General features: G+C 42.3%; 1 long non-coding RNA gene across 2 annotated transcripts in view; it reads right to left on the bottom strand.

Annotated features, from left to right (window-relative positions):
• Positions 1-1,348: 1,348 nt before the first annotated feature.
• LOC119088157 overlaps positions 1,349-22,070 on the bottom strand; it is a 26,971-nt gene continuing 6,249 nt past the window's right edge. Inside the window, exons 2-5 of one of the 2 annotated variants that reach the window (XR_005091749.1) lie at positions 10,143-10,243; positions 6,859-6,911; positions 5,445-6,133; positions 1,349-1,819 (exon numbers count right to left, since the gene is read on the bottom strand). This is a non-coding gene — a long non-coding RNA (uncharacterized LOC119088157). The remainder of the gene's footprint in view (positions 1,820-5,444; positions 6,134-6,858; positions 6,912-10,142; positions 10,244-22,070) is intronic. The other variant, XR_005091750.1, reaches the window with a different exon arrangement.

The following is a 22,070-nucleotide window of genomic DNA, read 5'->3' as shown; positions in this document are numbered from 1 at the left end:
TGTGTTGCGTTTCTTGACCCTTGGTGATTGTTCAGCACCATACCTACTTTGCATGCTTGCCAAAGCTGCAGAGTCTAGAGTCGGCTCTGAGCTTAGTGGGCCTGCCCTTCTGCAGCTGTCAAAGGCTGCCCCCTCATTGCTAGTCTGGGGCATCCATTTGGTGTGGTCTTTAACCCTTGTTGTCGGAAGATCTCCAATCATCTTCTATCAATACAGCCTTCAGCTGCTCTTGTGGAAAGTGGTTTGGGATTAGAAGGTTTTGAGGTCTTCCTTTGTTCACTTGGAACCACCTCGCTCTACAACAGATCAGGATTCAAGAGCCATCTGACACAAAAAGTCGCAACCCGGTGGTTCGGTGAAGAGTGTGTTGATCTGGAGGCTCGTGGCCACTACACCCAGGAGGAAACCAGAAAGACACTCAGACAGACATCTGCTGACCTACTGGTGTTAGATTATTACCAAGTCTGCTGGAAAGCTTTGTCCAGTTAAAGCAAAGCCCAGCAAGCCAAGCCTGCCTGTGGTTTTAACAAATGATGTTTATAGAACATCAAAGATTTTGATGCAGAAACTGCTTAGTTAAAAAAAGAGAAGATGTGTGCTTTAACTATGAACATGTCTGGGGAATTTGAGCATCAAATGACTGAAGAATAATTTTGTGGTGTAATAATTATGTCAGGCTAAAGAGCAACTTGAGTTAATGTTTGCAAACACAGAACAATAATTAGCCATTTCAGCAATTAGGAATTGGTTGGAGGAGAATAAGAGCACAGGACTTTGTGAAATCCTTTTTTTAAGGAAACATCCACACTAAGGTGCACCTCTTCTGGGAACTATGAAATATGTAAATGCACAAGGAAATGCAAGCTCTTGAATTCTTACCAATACACACTAATGAACAACAGCAAAGTTTTAAAACTGCCTATCACAGAGGAAAGTGCAGAAGTGCTGACCACGATCACCTTGACCTTGGCCTCCAGTGGGTTATGCTGTTATTCTGAAATCCTCAAACTGCTCACTTAAGATCTGTACAAGTCATTCTATCTAAGGTATGTCTCAAAAATATACAGCCCAAAGAACTCAAAATTGAGCACCCACAGGTCAGCTCCCTAATAACTTATTCCCTGGGCTTCAGCAAGCAGTGTAGCCTCGGGTTCCTCAACTGAAAAAGAAGGGCCTTAATACTTGGTGATCACTAAACTCCAGCTTTCAGGGTCTAATGACTATTTTTATTTTAATAACGTTTATTTATTCTTTGACAATTTCATACATGTATACAACATATCATGACCCTAACCCCCCCCACAATGCCCATTCACACTCTCCCTGACCAACCTCCAAAAATGTCCTCCTCAATTTCATGTCCAGACAATTTTCTTTTTTTTTTTTTCAGACAATTTTCAAGTAGTGGTGATATTGTGGGAATTATGAACCCAACTTAAGACTTTAATCACTGTAACTTAAAAGGTCTCAGTTGCACTAACATGTGAATCTATTATCATTACAAGAAAGAAGTTCAAATGGCATAAATAAGTTCTCCCTCCTATCTCCCTTCCCATGATTCTAGACAGGGCCTGTTTTTCCAGCCATCTGGTATTCTTCCAGCTTTCTTTGTTCTTGGGGAGGCTGTATTCTGTGGTTACACATGAAGATGCGGTATGATGTAGCCAGGCATGTTGCTCAGCAGCACCTTTGGAGAAACTACAGAAGTCATCCAAACTCTTCATGATTCAGTTTCCCATCTATAAAATTGGCAACAAGGTGCAACCTCCCTTGAGCATGTTCTGAGAACTGGACAGCAGGCATTCAAAGCACTGAGAACCTGTCACACAGGAAGTTCCATTAATACTGATAAGTTTTTACTATTATGTAATAAAATAGCTACTTACATCTTCTAGTTTAGCAAAGAATACGCAATTAAACCACACAGCCTAACTCAGAGAAGTGACTCAAAGCACAGTGTTTCATGGACTATGGTCAGGAGGATGAATCTTCACTCTTAGAATAGTCCATCTCAAGCAGAGGGTTGGAGGACCTCACCCAAACCTCACTGAAGTTCTGTTTCATTTAATATGAGAGGTATTTAATGGGTGGGAGGAGGAATGAAGAATAAAATTCAAGAGAGTCACAGCCTTGTGCTGTCACTGAAAACCACCAGAAGATGGCAAAGAACAAAACCAGAACACAGCAAACATGCTGCCCGGGCTGGGGAGACGGCTCACTCAGTGGCGCAGTTACCTTGCCAATACAAGCCCCTGAGTTGGATATTCAGAACCCCCATCTAAAAAGCCAGGTGGGGTGCTGGCGAGGCCTCTGTGATTAGAACTCCCATTAAAAAAGCCAGGTGTGGGTGCTGGAGAGAAGTTCAGCGGTTAAGAATGCTTGCTGCTCTTCCAGAGGACCTGGTTTGTTTTCCAGCATTCATGTTGGGTGCCTCACAAGTGCACTGCCCAGAACTCCACCTCAGTGGAGAGCCAATGCTCTCCAGGCATGTATACACATTGTGCACATACCACATGCACACACAAAATTAAAATATTAAGAATCTTTTTTTTTTTTTTTTTTTTTGAGACAGGGTCTCTCTACATAGCCCTGGCTGTCCTGGAACTCACTATGTAGACGAGACTGGTCTCAAGAACACATTTTTTTTTTTTAAAGCCAGATGTGGTAGCACATGCTTACCATCCCAGTAGTGGGGAAGCAAAGGCAGGCATACCCCTGGGGCTCACTGGCTACCTGCCTAGTCAAATCAAGGAGCTTCAGATCGAGTAAGGGACCCCATCTCAAATAAATAATGAATAAATGGTGGGCAGCACCCGAGGAATGACACCTGAGGTTTGTCTCTTGCCTCCACAGATAAGTGTCTCTGTATACAGACAAATACACACATGTGTGCTCAAATAAGTAAATAAATGCCCTGTCTGATGAATACTGAAGCTTCGTTTCTAGACTTGTGGGGGAGGGGCCAATGTTTGCTCTGTTATTCACTAACATTCATCAAAAGATTCTCATTTCTTAGAGCAGACTCTCTTAATGAGGGGAAAGACTGCTGAGTCGATTTAGACATCTGTGCCACGGTAAGACAAGACTTTCAACTTTCAACCCAGAAAGAATAAAGTACCACTTTTTCTTCCACTCGAGCCCAATCAATTTTTCACCTTTACACATAGTGATAAGAGCCCGTGTCAAAGGTCTGCCAGTTAATAGTATGGAATCAGGAAAACTCAAGGCACCTGACTGAGCTGCACAGTCCCCGCTCTGCTCAGGGACAGACAGGCCACTGGGTGGCCCTGCATTGGCAGGTGGACTCTATTGGTCTCCTGAAAAGTCACCCGGCAGAGTGTGCCCAGACAGTGCCCTGCTGGAGAGGCAAAGGGCAGGGAGAAAGAGATGTCCTTGCCTATTTGCCTGGCTTTTTGGCTGAATGCCATATCAACACATTTCCAAGAACAGTTGACCTCTGGTAACACTGTGAACTCTGCCCTTAGTGGTGTGATTCAAGAGCGTTTTGGCCCACATAACTAACTACCCAGTCTCCTGTAAAAGTGCTTGGCAGCTTATGCTTAGCTGCACTTGTTTAGTTTAACAATCATTGTCTTACAATGCAAGTGTCCTTGGGATAGTTTATTAAAGCAGTAAGTCTCTGCCATGACTCTTCAGTTCTTTCTTTCCACCAGCTGCCTAAAGCCATCAAATCTAGAAGATGAATGTCTGAGTCATGTCTATTGTTGTTTCTTGGATTGTCCAAGATTAAAAGGGAACCAATTTGCGTGCATGAAGGGCTAGCAATATCCACCAGCTCTCCAACACACATGACAATCCAGTGTCTTCAGCTTAGTGTGGAAATCCTTGACCTGAGGTGGTAAGATCATAGCCCCTCCATCACCACCACCACCCAAAAGAAAAAAGCATATCGATACCACAAATGACTGAGTTCTGAAATCACAAACTGAAACTGGTCAAGAGCAGCAAATTACAACATGTGGTGCTAAGGCCAGTGTGAAGGATGGCACACAAGCAAAGTCAGTTTCCCACAGGTCTGTATCCACACCTCATCCTGCAGACTCACAAGCATGACCAAGAAGAGAAATGACACCAAGCCACGGAATTCTCAGGGAAGTTTTCCTGCACTTATTTCCTTCACTATTGTTTGAATATGCATCTGCTAAACTCGCATTTGCTGATGTATTACCTGCTATTTACTCATCACTGTTTTGTTTAAACAAAGATTTCTTGCTAAGCAGTGGTGGCGCACGCCTCTAGTCCTAGCACTCGGGAGGCAGAGGCAGACAGATCTCTGTGAGTTCGAGGCCAGCCTGGTCTATAACTTGAGTTCCAGGACAGGCTCCAAAACTACACAGAGAAATCCTGTCTCGAAAAACAAAACAAAACAAAACAAAACAAAACAAAACAAAACAAAACAAAACAAAACAAAACAAAAATTTTTTTTCTTAATGACTATTGGGTCAGTTTACTAATGCTTTTATTCATGAAGATGTTAGCTTTTGCCAACATAATCATTTGTCAGAAATTTCATCTCATTCATAGAAACAATAAATTAAAATTCCAGGGAAAATTAATGTTTACTGCCTGCTGTTTTGACACCACACCTTGTGTGTTCTAGGCAAGCTCTCTATCAACTAAGTCACACCCTCAGCCCAAGCCCTCCTTTTTTAAAAGTTTACCTCAAGGAGTTTGTTACAGTAACAGAAAGCTATGAAACGCAGTTATGTGACCAAATAGGTACATGGAAATATTTAACTAAAAATACTAAGTTGGAAAAGAAGACTTTAGCATTTCAAGAACTACACCAGTAGTCATTTACATAAATGCAAATTAACATCCATGCCTCAGTAAAACTTCTAGCGTCTTTATTCTTTTAAAAGCTCTTTGAAACAATTTCAAACTATGGAAATGTTGCTATATTCCCAGCCTGGAAAAAAATACTTTATGGCATGAAAAAATAAGTGTTTATTAAAATAGCACCAGGCAATTTGGAAAATGTGAAATATGCCACGTAAGTCTCTGAGACGAAGGGAGGAAAAGATTAAAGTTGGGGCTCTTAGAAACAAGAGGCACAGCAAGGCCAGCTGCCTGGGCACTTCCTGAGGTGACTTCAGGCTCTGCCACTATTTTCACACCTGAGGCTGAAGCCAGGGCTTCTGGAAATGGGCGCCTTCTCCCCGTGACAGCAGGGCACTGGGGCAGAGATACAGTTGGAACGGCCCTATCGGGGCCTCATGGGTCTTTGACAATTTTGATAAGTGAGAAGCGTAAGTGCCAGAAGGCTGGCTTAGGTGATTTATCACTGAGACGCCACGAGGCTAGGGGAGTGGATATGATATCAGAGGGAGGGGCTGGAGTCCAGCTCTGCGACTCTGAGGACGACCGTGGCTAAGCAACAGAAATGGCAGAGAAAAGGAAAGACAGAGATCCCCCAAACTCACCAGGACGGAGCCTTGCTGCTCCTTGTGTGCGGACAGACAGGTGTGTCCCCGCAGATCCATCTGCAGCTGTCCCAGCCGGGTACGGCGGAACTCCTGCTATCTTGTGCTACATTTTCCTGTGTGACCACAGCTGACTAAAGGATAGCTACCTCCAGAGTCTTAAAACAAACAAACAACAACAAAAAGAGTCTCACGTACCCCAGATCATTCTCAAACTTGCTATGTGGCAGAGAATGACCTTGGACTTCTGATGCAATCACTCCCACCTCCCGAGGGTCAGGACTGCGGGTACCATGCAATACCACACCTGGTAACCCACCCCAAGGTCTCTCGCATACCAGGCAAGCACTCTGCTAAGAGGCCTTTTAACAGAGCTATCACCATGCAAAAGAAAGGCAGGTGCCCTGAGACAGGGCAGTGTGGGAAAACTGAACTTTCATGTTCCTCCAAAAGCTTAAAAATGGAAGGCTTGGAATCTGACTCAGGATCATAGATGTTTCCTCCCCCCACCCCTTATTTTTATTTTTCACTGAACTTCCCAGAGGATGACAGGGCCCCTTTTGTGACAACTTTGCAGATTAAACTTCCCACTTTAAAAGTTTTACATCACTTGCTTGGTGTGGTGCACATCTATAATCACAGCACCAAGGGGCTACCGCAGGAGGATTACTGTGAGTACCAGGATGATACTGAAAGAAAGAAGAGTTTAGATTAAACAGAAACTTCTATATTTTAGTCTAAAGGTTGATATTCTTGTGTTGAAGTTAGTTACTGAGTTAACCTTTGTATCTAATGAGAAAAATAAAAGAATAGATGTTTTAATTCTAAAATTTTTCATCTGAGTCAGAATTCTCTAAACCCACATCCAGAATTCTGTTGTTTTAATATATTATTGGGGGGGGAGGTATGTGCTCATGTGAAGGTCAGAGGGCAACATTGGGATTTATTTTTCCAATTCCATAGCTCGATCTTCAGATCCAAGACTTCTTGCTACATTCAAAGAGTCTGGGATCCTATTCTGCAGGATGCTGTAGCCAGCATCTCACTCAGCTTCAACTCTCTGGATACAGAGCATCTCTCTATAGCCCAGGCTAGTCTGCAACTCATTGTGTAGTGCAGGTTGGCCTCAAACTCTCCATCCTCCTGCTTCAGTCTCCCGGGTGCTGTAGTATAGCTCTATGCTAAGGGCTCATAGCTCTTCACCAGCTAGCTCTTAACAAGGACTGGTATGTTTTGAGGACAAAGTCCAAAGCATATTTATCTTTAAAACCCCATGCCCAGCAGAGTACCTGGCAAGGAGTAAGAACTTCTAACATAATGAAATGGGGGCTGGAGAGATGCCTTAATAGTTAAGAGTATTTATAAAGGACCTAAGTTCACTTCCTAGCACCCATGTTGGGCAGTTCATAACTACCTGTAACTCCAACTCCAGGGGATCCAACGCCCTCTTCTGGCTTCTGTGAGCATCTGCACACATATGAAGAGTCATACAGACACACATTACAATCAATTTAAAATGAAATAAAATCTAAAAAAAAAGTGTTGCAGTAAGAGATGCCTAGGGGAGATGCCAGAATTAAAACATTTATGAGTCTCATCCCAAACTAATATTATTTATCCCACCATTTTTACATAATTATCATTGCTATAATTATCCTGTTTACAACATAATATTGATAGTGGATAGATGAATCCATTCTATGTGCAAGCTTTACTTTCTGCTCAATAGCTCTGAGTTAAATTAGAGAAATTACAGTTTATGTGGTCACAGAGTAGAATGTAAAATATCTTACTGCATTGTTAAATGAACTGAGGAATCTTTTACACTCAATATTTCTGCTGGGTGAAGTTGGATCCTAAACAAATCTGACTGCTCTCCCCTAAGCCATATCAGAGCTGGGGGAAGAAGTTCCAGAGAACTGCTCTGTCAAGTGAAAATGGCCGCAAAATACTTACAATTCTCACTTGATTATCTTACTACAGGAAAACAATAGAAATGGTTATGAAGAATGGAAATAAAACTGTTGTTACTGGCAAAGGAAATGGCGTGTTATATAGAATCACTGTGTAGTTTCTGAACTAAGTTAAATACAGTAAGAAAGCATCTAAGAGAAGGCTGAAACCCACCCTTACCCTTACCCTAGTGATAAAGGAGAGAGAGAAAACCGAAGCTGATTCTGAGACAAGCAAGGTTCTCCAGGAGATCTTCAACATTTCCTGCTAATACCTATAGTAGACCTGAACAAAGATGCTTCCATGGTTCCCAGCTCTGTGTCTCTGTGTCTATCTGTCCTCTCTCAATATGCACATGAGCACAACCATCACAGGGGTGTTACAGAGGAAAGAGGAGGAAAGAGAAGACTAAACATCTTTCACACATTTTACATGCAATCTCTGCTGTACAAACCTGGGCAACCAGGAATAATCCATACTCCCCTTTCTTTCCCTGTACCTGGAACATAGAAGGCAAGCCCTTCCAAAAGCCTAGGTAAGGGACTGGAGAGATGGTTCAGCAGTTAAGAGCACTGGCTGCTCTTCCTGAGGACCTGGGTTCAATTCCCAGCACTCACATGGTGGCTCACACCTGTCTATAATGGAATCCAATGCCACCATCTGGTGTGCAGATGTGCATGTGGACAAAACTCAAATATAAAAGCCTAGGTGAAAGGCAGCCACAATGTCCACTCCAGAGCTCCCCATCCCAGAATTTATCAGAGAAGCATTTGACAGGACCCAGAAATGCCAAAGTACTAAAATTCTTCTGGTGGAGCTAATAGAGGTATATTCACTGTGCATCGCACTAAGCTGGGGAGAATACTTAGTGCTAAGTTCTAGCTTCCCTAATATACTACTAAACCTTGCTTAGAATCCAGATTTGGTACGTAGGGGTGGGGATGGGGATGGGGATGTAGCTGGTTAGAAGAGTGCACAAAGACCTGGGTTTGATTCCTAACATCATATAAACTTGTGCTAGGACACCTGTAATCCTAACCCTCAGAGGCAGGAGGATCAGAAATTCTAGGTTATCTTTGGCTTTGCAGCAAATTGAGGACAGCCCAGGCTACAGGGAATCCTGTCTCAAAAAATAAAGTGTCACTCATCAGATAGCCACTATTCTGCCAGCAGCTCCACAGTCTATGTACTCAGTTCAACTACAGATGATTGACTCCTGGGCCACAAACCACCCATTCAAGCAACAGCTCTGGCATCAGGGTCCCCCCACTGAGTTCCATGAGTAGCAAATTAGGCTAGAAAAGGGAGAGCAGAGGCACTATGTAGTTGAGGCTCCTCAACAGAGTGAGACAGTCTTCAAGAGGCAAGTGACTGGTGCTCGGGTGCTCAGAGGAGGCAAAGGGAAGGAGAGCTGGGCTTCAGGCACTGGGCAAAACCCAAAACTTGAATATGGTAGGGTGTAGTCAAAACCCTATTTTTGAGCTTCGGAGATGGCCCGGCAGGTAGAAGTACTTCCTGTCCTTCCAGGGTACCCAAGTTTAGTTCCCAGTAGCCACATCAGGTAGCTTACAACTGCCTGTGATTCTAGTTCCGGGGGATCCAACACACTCTTCTGTCCTCTGTAGGTACCTGCATTCATGTGAAATAACCCAACACAGATACTCAAACATATACACAAATAAAAATTAAAATAACAAACTATTTCTATCTTTTTACATTTTGTTTTTAAAAATGATTTGAGAATTTCATACAACATATTTTGATCAAATTCACCTCAATTGCTCTAACTCTTCCTAATCCTAGCCTCATACTGGCCTTGCATTCCTAGTAATCCTGCCTCTGCCTCCTGTGTACTGGAATCACAGGTATGTGCTCCTATGTCTGGTTACAACAGCCATTTCCAGAGGAGGAATCATCTTAGGGTTTATAAAGAGATAATGGGTGGAAACCAGCCACTCTCTCAAGAAGGTGGATTTCTTTGTCCACACCTTTTTCTTTGACAGTTTGTAGGGTGATACCTTCCTCTGCCTTCTTTGAAAAACAGGCTCAAGGGTCTCCTGTGACATCTGCTAAACACACTACATTTGGACAGGAAAAGGGGACTATTTGGGGAGCAAGTTGTAGACAGGAGGGTCGGGAGTTGAACTTAGCCTCAGCTAAGCTTAGTGTAGTTCAAGGTCATTCTGGGATACATGAGATCTGTCTCCAAACAGACTGACAAACGTCAGTGTGAAAAGGGTGGGCTGGAGAAGAGGAGGGAGGTAAGCAGACTGTATATCAAATCTGATAATGGGGATACTAAACCATTTTATCCTGGCAAGATACCATTTAGATGGCTTAGGATCAGGTAAATACCATAAGCTGATATTGCCCTCTGCTCTGGCAGATAGCCATGATACAGAACAGCATGGAGGCTCCCCACACAACTAAAAACAGGAACACCACATGATCCAGTAATTGTACTTCTAGGTATCTCTACAAAATAGGTGAAATCAGTATGTCAAAGAGTTATCTACATGCCTGCATTTGTTACAGCAATATCCACAACAGCAAAGACATGGACTCCACCCAAGTTCTATGCAGGGATGGATGGATGGATAAGAAACTGTGGTAAATATACAACAAAACACTGGTGGTCATAAAAAGAAGGAAGTTTTACCATTTGGAACAAAATGAATGAAGCTAGAGGACTTAGACTCAATAAGCCAAACACAGAGAAAACAAAACAAAACTGCACAGTCTTACTTGTGTGTGGGGCTTCAAAAGAATGGCTTACAGAACCAGGAGTAGAAGACTGGCCACCAGAGGTTGGGGTGGAAAGATGTTAGTCATCGGTATATTTTCTGCTGGACAGGAAGAAAAGAGTTTTGAAATTTATTAGATATGAATATTGTATCAGTCAAGACATGTACTGAACAACTAATGTTATCCATTATTAACCAGAGTTATTATAACTGTGTTTCAAAAGTGTTAAAATAATGGATTTTAAGTGTTTTCACTATACAAATATATATAAAATTATGACTATGGTACTTGGTTTGATATAATCATTTTATAATGAATGCATAGCTCATCACATTGTACCATATACAAATATATATACAATATTATTTGTCAACTAAAAACAGATTTAAAAGCATCCTCTGAAATACAGGCTAGATTCAACCTATAGGCCCATCCCCAACATACACATTTTCTATATTAGTTCCTTGGTCCTGAGCCCTGGCTGAGGTAAAATGGCCCCCAATTTAATTTCCACTAAGAGTTTCTCATCTCAGGAATGAACTTGGCAGTTCATTGCTGAGAATCTGTAAAGGATACCAGTCATTATGGCCAACAAATTGTATCCTTCTTTTATTGGCCTGACATCAAAAAAAGAGTTTGTTTTGCCAAAAGGGATATACCAAGGTAATTTGTGAAGACCTGACCTCATTAAAAACATTCTTGAAATATGCCCCAAAAGGAGGATACATCTAAATGAACTCCTACAGGCTTCTCCTGAACTGTCAAAAAGTGGCCTCAGAGCAGTATTCTTGTCACTCTGGCTTATGGGAGAGGGCCCTGAGGCTTCTAACAACCTCTCCAGGATTACACACTGCTGTAATCAAAGACAGAGTCAAACTCCTTCTCCAATCCACAGCCTCCCCATTTCAACATATCGCCACTCTCCGCAGGTCTTGTACCAAGGGCATCTCCTCTTTCTAAATCATCTCAGAAAAAGCTTACAGACTCCAGGACTAGAAGTGGTTCAAAAAGCCCACCGTAAAATAAGAATGTTGACCGCTCCTCACACCAGAAGAGAGAGAGAACACAATATGACAGTGCGCCTTCCTAAGTGACAAATGGCTCCAAGACGAGGCAGATTTTGATTTAGTCTAGTGGGATATAATTCACAACTCCCAAGAAGAAGAGATGCCCCAGGAGACTGGATGTTAGGTTCAAAGACATGGAGACAGAGTTCGAAAAGCCTCTAAAGCAGCCTGCAGGGGAGTCCAGGCCAGCTCCCCCACTCCTTAATGAAGATATGCCCAAAGCATCAAGTTCAGGGAAAGACTGACAGATCTATCTCCTAAGAATTAATCAATTCCTGCCCATTACCCACTATCCTCTCCCTCTCTCCATCTCCATATGTGTGTGTGTGTATGTGTGTGTGTGTATGTGTGTAGTGTGATTCACCAATGGATGCTTGCAGCCATAGGCCCATGGAGTGTGTGTGTGTATGTGTGTGTGTGTGTGTGTGTAGTGTGATTCACCAATGGATGCTTGCAGCCATAGGCACATGGAGTGTGTGTGTGTGTGTGTGTGTGTGTGTGTGTGTAGTGTGATTCACCGGTGGATGCTTGCAGCCATAGGCACATGGAGTGTGTGTGTGTGTGTGTGTGTGTAGTGTGATTCACCGGTGGATGCTTGCAGCCATAGGCACATGGAGTGTGTGTGTGTGTGTGTGTGTATGTGTGTAGTGTGATTCACCAGTGGATGCTTGCAGCCATAGGCACATGGAGTGTATATGTGTGTGTGTGTGTGTGTGTGTGTGTGTGTGCAGTTTGATTCACCAGTGGATGCTTGCAGCCATAGGCACATGGAGTGTGTGTGTGTGTGTGTGTGTGTGTGTGTGTGTGTAGTGTGATTCACCAATGGATGCTTGCAGCCATAGGCCCATGGAGTGTGTATGTGTGTGTGTGTGTGTGTGTGTGTGTGTGTGTGTGTAGTGTGATTCACCGGTGGATGCTTGCAGCCATAGGCACATGGAGTGTGTGTGTGTGTGTGTGTGTGTGTGTGTGTGTGTGTGTGTGTAGTGTGATTCACCAATGGATGCTTGCAGCCATAGGCCCATGGAGTGTGTGTGTGTGTGTGTGTGTGTGTGTGTGTGTGTGTGTGTGTGTGCAGTTTGATTCACCGGTGGATGCTTGCAGCCATAGGCACATGGAGTGTGTGTGTGTGTGTGTGTGTGTGTGTGTGTGTGTGTGTGTGCAGTTTGATTCACCAGTGGATGCTTGCAGCCATAGGCACATGGAGACGCCAGAGGATGTCCACTGAATAGCTCTATTACTCTTGCATTGTCTTGAGACAGGGTCTCTTACTGAAACTGTAGTTTTTCTTTTTGTTTTTTCACCTAGGCTGGCTAGCAAACCCAAGGTCCTCCTGTCTTCACCCTTCCACCCCAGCACTAGGGTTCTAGGTGCATCCCAGCTTTTACAAAGATGCTGGGAATCCAGACTCGGGTCCTTGAGCTTGCACGGCAAGCGCTCTTATCCACTGAACCATCTATGCCTCCCTGCACCAAATCAAACACTTCTGTACGGTAGAGGTTAGAGTCAAAAGTCCAGTAACCATCGAAAAGGGGAAAATAAAGGGTTCAAATTCCTTACTACTACTACAAAAGGTTCAAGAACAAACAGCTCAAAAGAAAACACCCGACAGAGGAGACAGACAAATCATGGAATAAGAAATGCAGACACCCCCAAAACATACCTCACCCTCATCAGTAGTCAGGAAAGACACAAATCAAAACATGTACTGCTTTTACTGGTCATCTGCTGGGAGAGGGAAAAGAGGAAACACCTAGAATAGCAGAATCATGGAAGAATGGAGAGGGTAAAGAGAAAGCCCTCTGCCCCATACTTCCTGGGAGTATTGTAAGAACGATGAAGTAATCTCTGCTCTAGCACTGGGGAGATGTGGAGGGCCTGAAAGAGAAGGGCTGTCCTTCAGCCAAGGGTATAGGCGCAGCTTCACTCCCCTGCTAGCACCTCCAAACAAGCTCTCAAGGATGATACAGAATGCTCAGACCCTGATTTAGCCGTGTCTAATAAAAATCAGTGTGCCCTGGACCCGGGCTGCTGGGATGGTGTCTGTTTCATTTCTGTTGCTGTGATAAAATACCCTGCAAAAAGCAACACAGGGGAGGGAAAGGTCTATTTGGCTTACAGTTCCAAATGACAGTCCATCATTTGGAGGAAGGCAAGGCAGGACCCACCTCACATCACACCCGCAGTCAAGAGCAGAAAGAAACCAATGCATCCTGGCTTGTTTGCACACAGTGCTCAGCTCGGTGTCTCCACTCATGCACAGTCCAGGACCTAGAGAATGTCACCGCCCACAGTGGGCTGTGTCAATTCCCCTCAGCTGTGTCCATTGCCAAGCTTATCTAGACAGTTCCTCATTCAGACTCTCTTCCCAGGCGAGTCTGGGCTGTGTCAAGAGGACGATGAACACTAGCTAGCACAGGTGGCTTAGTGCGGAAAGTGCTTTGTTGCACAACAAGCCTGAGAAGCTGAATTAGATCCCTGAAATCCACGGTAAAAGGAGGGCACCGAATCCCAAAAGATTTCCTCTGGCCTACACACCATCAACAACCACGTTTTTAAATGTCTGTTGCTGGGGTCAGTAAGACGGCTCAGCAGATAAAGATGTTAGCTGCCAATGCTGACCACAGTGCGGAAGAAGGGAAATGTCTTCCTTTGGTTGTTCTCTGACTTCTCCATGCAGGTTGGGGCACATGCATGCTCCCTACACACACACACACACACACACACACACACACACACACACCACAATAAACAGTTTTTTAAAATGTTCACTGACCTCACTTCATGTTAGAGAACTGCTTATCAATGCAATTTATGTAGTGGCAAAAAGCAACCTCAATGTTCATAAATAGGGAAAATAATTGAATAAATTCTGGCACCCACTGAAACACTGGGCACTTTTTTTTTAAGTAGAAGTATTATTTGGGAGGCTACAAAAGGCAAAGGGAGCAAGCACTTCAGTCTCAGGAGCCAGAGACCAACTTCAAACTGCAGTTCCCACCATCATTAGGCAAATTTGTCACATCTTGTTTACCTACTGGGGAGAGAGAGGGAGGAATGGGGGAGAGAGGAGGGAGACAGGAGAGAGGGAGGGAGAGAGGGAGGGAGGAAGGGAGGGAGAGAAGGAAGAAGGGAGGGAGGGAGGGAGGGAAGGAAGAAGGGAAGCAGGGAGGGAGGAGGGAGGGAGGGAGGGAGGAGGGAGGGAGGGAGGGAGGGAGGGAGGGAAGGAGAGACAGAGAGACCCAATAATCTTTTGGAATAGGGTGGGTGCAGGCAGACGTTACTGGTGCCGAAGCACCAAGTGTTACTGAAGAGCAGCAGGCACTAAGCTGGGCACAGGTAAAGACGGGGCCCTGTGTTCTCAAAGGAATAGGGGTTATTACTCAGATGTTTGCAGAAAGTTCACAGAAGAAAGGAATGTGAAGTGTTGGCTGTGATCTGGCAAGCTGAAGGATGAACTCTGCCTTCTCACCCTAAGAAAAGCTTCCAGTAGCCATTTCCCTTGCACTTTATGGGCACAAAGTCCAAAGCGATGTCCATGAGCACTATCTGTAGCCCTGTCACCCCACCCAAACTCCATTCCTTCACGTTAACCGTGGAACTTACAGTTATTAAACAGTCGTACCCTCTTGTTCTGACCTTCACTCCAGCGGCATCTGCCCACAGCTCCCTTCCCTGCCCGTCGGTCTTCGGTCCCAGCCAACTCCTCCTTCATCAGCTAAAACATCCACTTCCTGGAAGGTTTGCCTGAATCCCCCAAGGCTTAGTCCAGTCCTCCTCACTCCTAGTGCCCAACTGAACCACAGGGGCGCACTGAGCCAGGAAAGCGTTCTACTACTAATCTACAACCCATTCCTTGCGGTCCCCATTGAGCTCTGCTGTGCTATTCCTGACACTGATCCATTTGTCTGCCTTCCCTCGGCTATGGGTATGAAATGTCCTGTACAGTCTCGTGTGCTCACTCCTCTGGTGTGGGAGAGGAGTGGAAACTTCAGGTGTCTGGAGAGAGTGTCTATGTTTCATCGCTACCAGGAGGTGAGCATCTCTGCATCATCAAGCCCTTCTGCCATATTCTCCTTTCTCAAGGCCCAGCAACAATCAAGCCAGCAGAGCACAGCATAAAATCTGATACCATGTGTGGTGGTTTGAATGTAATTGGTTCCCATAGGAAGTGGCACTATTAGGAGGTGTGGCCTTGTTAGAGGAAGTGTGTCATTGTGAGGGTGGGCTTTGAGGTTTCTTATGCTAAGGATACTGCCCAGTCGACTTCCTGTTTCCTCCAAGATGTAGGACTGTCAGCACCATGTCTGCCTGCACACCACGTTTCCTGCCATGATAATGGACTGAACCTCTGAACTGTACACTGCCACCTTAATTAAATGTTTTCCTTCATAAGAGTTGCCGTGGTCATGGTGTCTCTTCACTGCTTATAAACTCTTGAAGCTGTCTCTAAATTCATGACCTTATTTACCAAAATTTTTAGAAAAAGAAAAAAGTCTAACACACCAACTAAATGGTAAATCCTTAAAGACTGGTAATTGGTATTATTCCTTATTGATTCTTCAGTACCCCTCACAGAACACACAATAGCTTGGTATGTATAATATTAATTAAGTAAATTAAAGCTTTAAACACACAAGCCACCTAATTCCCCTTTCTTGTATTACATACTTTTCTTTCTTTTTTTTTTTCTTTTTTGAGACAGGATTTCTCTCTGTAGCTTTATTGGAACTTGCTTTGTAGACCAGGCTAGCCTTGAACTCACAGAGATCTGCCTGCCTCTTCAATAATGTTGGGATGGTGGGGGGATGAAGGAGAAAGATCAAGCTAGGCCATCCTTTTTTTTGGGGGGGGTTTCAAGACAGGGTTTCTCTGTGTAGCTTTGCGCCTTTCCTGGAACTCGCTTTTTAGACCAGGCTGGCCTCAGAGAGATCCGCCTGCCTCTGCCTCCCAAGTGCTGGGATTAAAGGCGTGTGCCACCACCGCCCAGCTGTATTACATATATTTCAAAAAGTATTCTGATTTAATTTCCTGTCCTATGTATGTCAGCCCACAGACAGAAAATTTCCAGTAGATCTTATCACTGCAAATCTAGGTTCACGTAACATATTGCTCACTGAAAACTGAGAGATCAGCATAGGGATTTTATATGTCAACCAAGCACCTTGGTTAATGTAAGTTCTGCCTTGGAGAAAATCAACTTCCATGTGCAGGCAAAAGCAGACTCTTGAGTGCTCAGAAACAAAGACTGCAACTCTGAACTGTGGCAAGCTACTCACTCACATAAAGCTCTCCTGAGAAGCCTTTTGTGGGCACATCAGGACTTGAATTAATTCATTCAGCAAATATCTAACAATCTCCATCAAATGCCAACCTTTGTTCTAAGCTTTAAGGATAGAGCAGGGAACAAGACAGACAATCACAAACTCATACTCTACTAAGAACTAATGGTGGGACAGATGAGAAACATGTAAAAAAGAAATCAAGTAGTACTAAATGCTACAAAGAAAAATTAAGCATGAAAAAACATAAAGTAAATGAAATAGAGGTCTGAGTTCCTTAGACATTAGGAAAAGGATTCTCTGAGAAGTGATATTTGTATTGAAACTTAATGCCCAAAATCTGGGACCTGGGAATGGGCCTTGAGTATTCAAAGAAGAGACTTGGAGAGCAACAAAAGAGAAAGTATAAAACAGATCCTGTAGGCTATAAGAAGTTTGGATTTTATTCTACTTGAAAAGAAGAGATGCTAGCAAGGTAAAAGCAGGGAAGTAATACAGCAGTAGTTCTCAACCTATGGGTCGTGAACCCTTTGGGTTTGAGGGACTCTTTCACTGGGGGTCATGTATCAGATATCCTGTATATCAGATATTTATATTACAATTCATAACAGTAGCAAATTACAGTTATGAAGTAGCAACAAAAATAATTTTATGGCTGGGGGGGGTCACCACAACATGAGGAACTGAGTAAAAGGGTCACAGCATTAGGAAGGTGGAAAAGCACTGTAATAGAATCTGACCGATGTTGTTAAAGAGCTAATAATAGAGAATGAATTCTACAAAGGCAAGAGTGGAAACTGAAAGGACAGGCAGGAGGCTATTATTGTGGTTCAAATGAGTGGTACTGATGGATTCTACTAAAATGGCAGCAATAGATGGGAACTAGTCTGTCAGATTGAAGGAACATCCTGAAGACCATTAGAACTTGATGTTTGTGCAGCTGCTGCTTCTTGTCACTGTGATACAATACCTGGCTAAGACAACTTAAGGAAGACTCATCTTGACTCCTAGTTTGAGGGGATACAGTTCCTCTTGGCAGAGCAGGCATGGTGATAGGAGCATCCTGTAGCTACGTCATGACGCGTGTGGGGGCAGATCAGGAAACAGAGATGGGACAGGAAATGAGGCTGAGCTATAAACTTCAAGGCCTGTACCCCAGCAACCTACTTTCCCTTCAGCTCCAAACAATCTCTTAAAGGATCCATAATCTCCCAAAATGGTACTACTAGCTAGGGACCAAGTGTTGAAACAAGGAGTCCAATCATAATCCAAACCATAACCATGATGTTGGGAGAAGCAGAAAAAAATCACTATTATGGTCTTTTGTCTCTTCTAATCAGAATTCCATAACTATGCGAACTTCCATTCCCTGGAACAAGGTAAAGCCATTCAGAATTTCTGCCAGTACAAGACAATATATGAATTGTCTGCACCAATTTATTCAAGAGGATTCCAAAAGCAGTTAATTTTGTTTAAACTATGGCTCTTATTTTCTAAAGACCCGGGTGTTTTTAAAACAAAGTTATCCATTTGAAGATATCCGTTTTTTTGAAATATTAGCTATCCAGCTGTGAGAACGAGAGGATCTTAGGCTCTTGTGCCTATCCTTGGGACTCTTCCTCCTGTTGGGATGTCACGGCCAACTTTGATATGAAAGGTTTTGCTTCATCTTATTATATTTTGTCATGTTTGGTTATCTCTTAGAAGCCTGTTCTTTTCTAATGAGAGACAGAAAGGAAAAGGATCCAGAGGGGAGGGGAGGAACTAGGAGTAAAGGGAGGGGAAATTATAATTAGGATATATTATATGAAAAAAAAATCTATTTTCAATAAAAAGTAATAAAAGAAATATTAGATATCCATAAACACATTAGTTCTAGCAAATTACTTCTCTATTTTGCTTTATAACTTTTTAAAAATATGATGGCCACATTTTGTTTTAGGATGGCTTAGCCATGTAACTTATAGTACAGGAAGAATCTGAGTGATAAGCCTGTATTCCTTAGAGTCAATTCTTATACATATTTTATGTGCATAGGGAGTGTACATACATGCAAGTGTCCATGGAGTGTTGTTGGCTACTCTAGAGCTTGAGTCATAGGCATTTGTGATCTGCCCTCCATGAATACTGAGAATGGAACTCCATCCTCTGCAAGAGCAGCAAGTACTCGTAACTATTAGCTATCTCTCCAGTCCCTGGAGTCAACTCTTAATATAGTCATTCAGCTCTGTGAAATCTTGGCCACAATGGAACTTAAAGAAATGTTTAAAGCCACAGAGCAATTTTCTTTGTTCTGAACTAACTCTTCTGGTTGTATGTATTCAGCAAGAGTCCCTTGGAAAATAACACTGAAAATAAACTATGTAAAATAACACAGAAAACAAACTACACATATCTCTATACACAAACATAAGATATATATATATATTATATATATATAATATATAAATAATATAATATATATATATATATATATATATATAACATATATATAATATATATATATATATAATATATATATAAAATACTAGAGACAAGAGGCAGTATTGAACCTATTTTCATGCTTAAACTAATTTAAGAAAAGCTACATCCTGGGAGCTCCTCACTTAACCTATAAACATTTCAGCTGGTAACAGTCTCCTATTCACAGCAATCGTTTACTCCTTTTATAACCTCAGGAGGAGCTGTTAAGAATCTTGTAACTTCCAGGAGCTTCCTGAGCCTTGTAAGTTTTATTTCCTGAATCTTATGAACTTGTGTCTTCGAGGAGGGAATGCTTAGAAGAAACAGCTACACATGATAAACTTGTATTTCCTCTTTCCTTACCTTATAGATTTCTAGTCAGAGGAAAGCACTGTGCAAAAAATGGAAAATTGTAATCTGCATTGTAGTTCTTATATACTGTGGAGAAGACAGAAGTTATATGTTGTCTAATGCCATTTCCTTTACTATTTTCTGATGATGTCAAAGAACAGGCATGAAAGAACAAAAGGAAATGTGGAAGAGGTAAGGCCCTACTTCATCCAAATAGCAAACTCATAGCCAGTGTCATGCTCCACATACCAACCTCAGAGTTCAAGCATGCAAGATTTGTGAACAACATTCTGGGAATTACTAATCTGTAGCAGGACTCACATGCTCACTATTTAGGAAGATCCCAATGCCAAATCTCATTCCCACAGTCTCAGCAGCATACTCTATATGATGTGAAAGAATGTAAAAATAATCACAGCATTCGGCAAAAAAAAAAAAAAGAAAGAAAGAAAGAAAGAAAAAGAAAAAGAAAATGCCCTGCAGTCTTGCCCATAAAAAAAAATCATAGATTTCCATCCCAACAGATCAATGTTGATGAAAAAGGCATGCAAGTTAGTGTTTTATAAAACATACTACCTTGAACTACTGGAGAAATACTCCTAACAAAATATAACTGAATCTAGGCATGGTAGTGCACATCTGAGAGCTGGGAAAACCAAAGCAGGCAGATTACCACTTCAAAAACAATCTGGGCTACATAGCCAGACCATGAATCAAAACATAATTACTGAATATATTAAATCTACATTCATTTTTTAACTCTAACAAAGCTGTTTGATTTTACTTATTATCCACTGTGTTGGCTAGTTTTTGTTAACTTGACACAAACTGGAGTCACCTCAACTAAGGAAATGCATCTATCAAAACGACCTGTAGACATGCCCGTGTGGCATTTTCTTGATTGATGCGGAAGGACTCAGCAGTCCACTATGGGTGGTACCATTCACAGGCAGGTGGTCCTGGAAGGTATAAGAAAGGTAGGTGGGTGATTCAAGGGAGAAAGTGATAAACAGCTGTCCTCCATGATTCTTGCCTCTTTGGCTAGGTTTCCTGCCCCGACTTCTCTCAATAATGGACTGATCAGGATGTATAAGCCAAATAAATCCTTTTCTCTCCAAGTTGGCTTTGAAAACATTTTTATCACAGCAATAGATAATAACTAGGACAACCACTTATTACCTTATTATTCATCCTTACCATTTATGTCATGAGTTTTCTTCTATAAATAACACATTTAGTAAGAACCATTTATTCACTTTTTGAAGTCCTGATTTGGCCATCAATACTGTTTCCTATTTTATATTCTAGCAAAAAATTATATTTGTCTATAAATAGCTGAACTGGCACGGTAAGAACTTTTACTCACTAAAAGACAGATTTCCATTAAAATTATCTTTGGTAATTATTTGTAAAAATGTACAATGTAGGGGCTGGAGAGACGGCTCAGTGGTTAAGAGCACTGGCTGCTCTTCCAGAGGACCCAGATTCAATTCCCACACAGCTTCTATAACTCCTTTTCCAGGGGATCTGAAAGCCTCACACAGACATATATGTGGGCAAAACACCAATGTACATAAAATACAAATAAATCATTTTTTTAAATGTACAATGTAAATATGGCGTATCATGCCACAAATAACTGTAATGATAACCCAATCAAAAGGAAATGCTTGGTACTTAGAACTTATGGTTACAGGGCATTTCAAAAATTAAAACTTTTAAATTAAAAATCTTTTGTTGTGAAAAATCATGAACAATAAAATATATTTAAACAGAAAATTATTTGAGAAATTGAAAATAGAAATTCAAAAAGACAAAATAACAATGTAAAATTTCTATTACAGTGAGGATGGTATTAAATTCCTTTGGGGTCAAGTGCAATTTTAAGTGTGGTGCTTTGGATGACAATGGTTCCCATATGCTCATGCAAACACCTGGTCTCCAGTTGGTGCGACTGTTTGGAAAACATTAGGATGTATGGCCTTGTTAGAGGAGGTGTGTCACCAGGGAAGCCTCCTACTGTTCCTTCTGTACTCCGTGCTTCTTGTTTTTTGTTTGTTTGTTTTTTGAGACAGGGTTTCTCTGTGTAGCTTTGGAGGCTGTCCTGGAACTCACTCTGTAGACCAGGCTGGCCTTGAACTCACGGAGATCTACCTGCCTCTGCCTCCTGAGGGCTGGGATTAAAGGTGTGCGCCACCACCACCTGGCTGTGCTTCCTGTTTGTGGATTAGGATGTGAATGACCAGCTGCTGCTCTAACACCATGCTTCCCTGCCTGGTACCCAACTCCAGGCCATGATGGTGATAAACTCCTATCCCTCAGGGAAACTGTAAGCCCCAAATAACCCTCCTTCTAAAAGTTGTCATGGTCTTGCTGTTTTATCACAGCCACAGAAAAGTATCTAACACAATAACACTTCTTGTTTGGGGGTTGTTTTTTATAACAGGACCTCATGGGGTCTAGGATAGTCTAAATACAAAGTGAGCCCATGAACTTCCTACCTCTACCTCTTAAGTGCTATAATTACAATAGTGGTGGACCATACTTGGCCCCATAACCCTTGCTTTATTTTACTATTAATTGTAAAATTCATGTTTCTATCAAAAACTATTTTTTAAAGACTTGGGACAAAGGAATGTCATATATCAATTTAAAATGTACATGTGAGAACCAGGCATGGTGTATAGCCTGAAATCCAAGTATGTAAAAAATTAAAGCAGAAAGATTGCAGATTCAATGCCAGCCTGGGTTATGAGAGCTGTCTTATA

The sequence above is a fragment of the Peromyscus leucopus genome, chromosome 6 (genome assembly GCF_004664715.2).
Source record: "Peromyscus leucopus breed LL Stock chromosome 6, UCI_PerLeu_2.1, whole genome shotgun sequence".
Lineage (NCBI taxonomy): Eukaryota > Metazoa > Chordata > Mammalia > Rodentia > Cricetidae > Peromyscus > Peromyscus leucopus.
The sequence above is the reverse complement of the archived record's forward strand: the minus strand, read 5'-3'. Positions and strand labels throughout refer to the sequence as shown.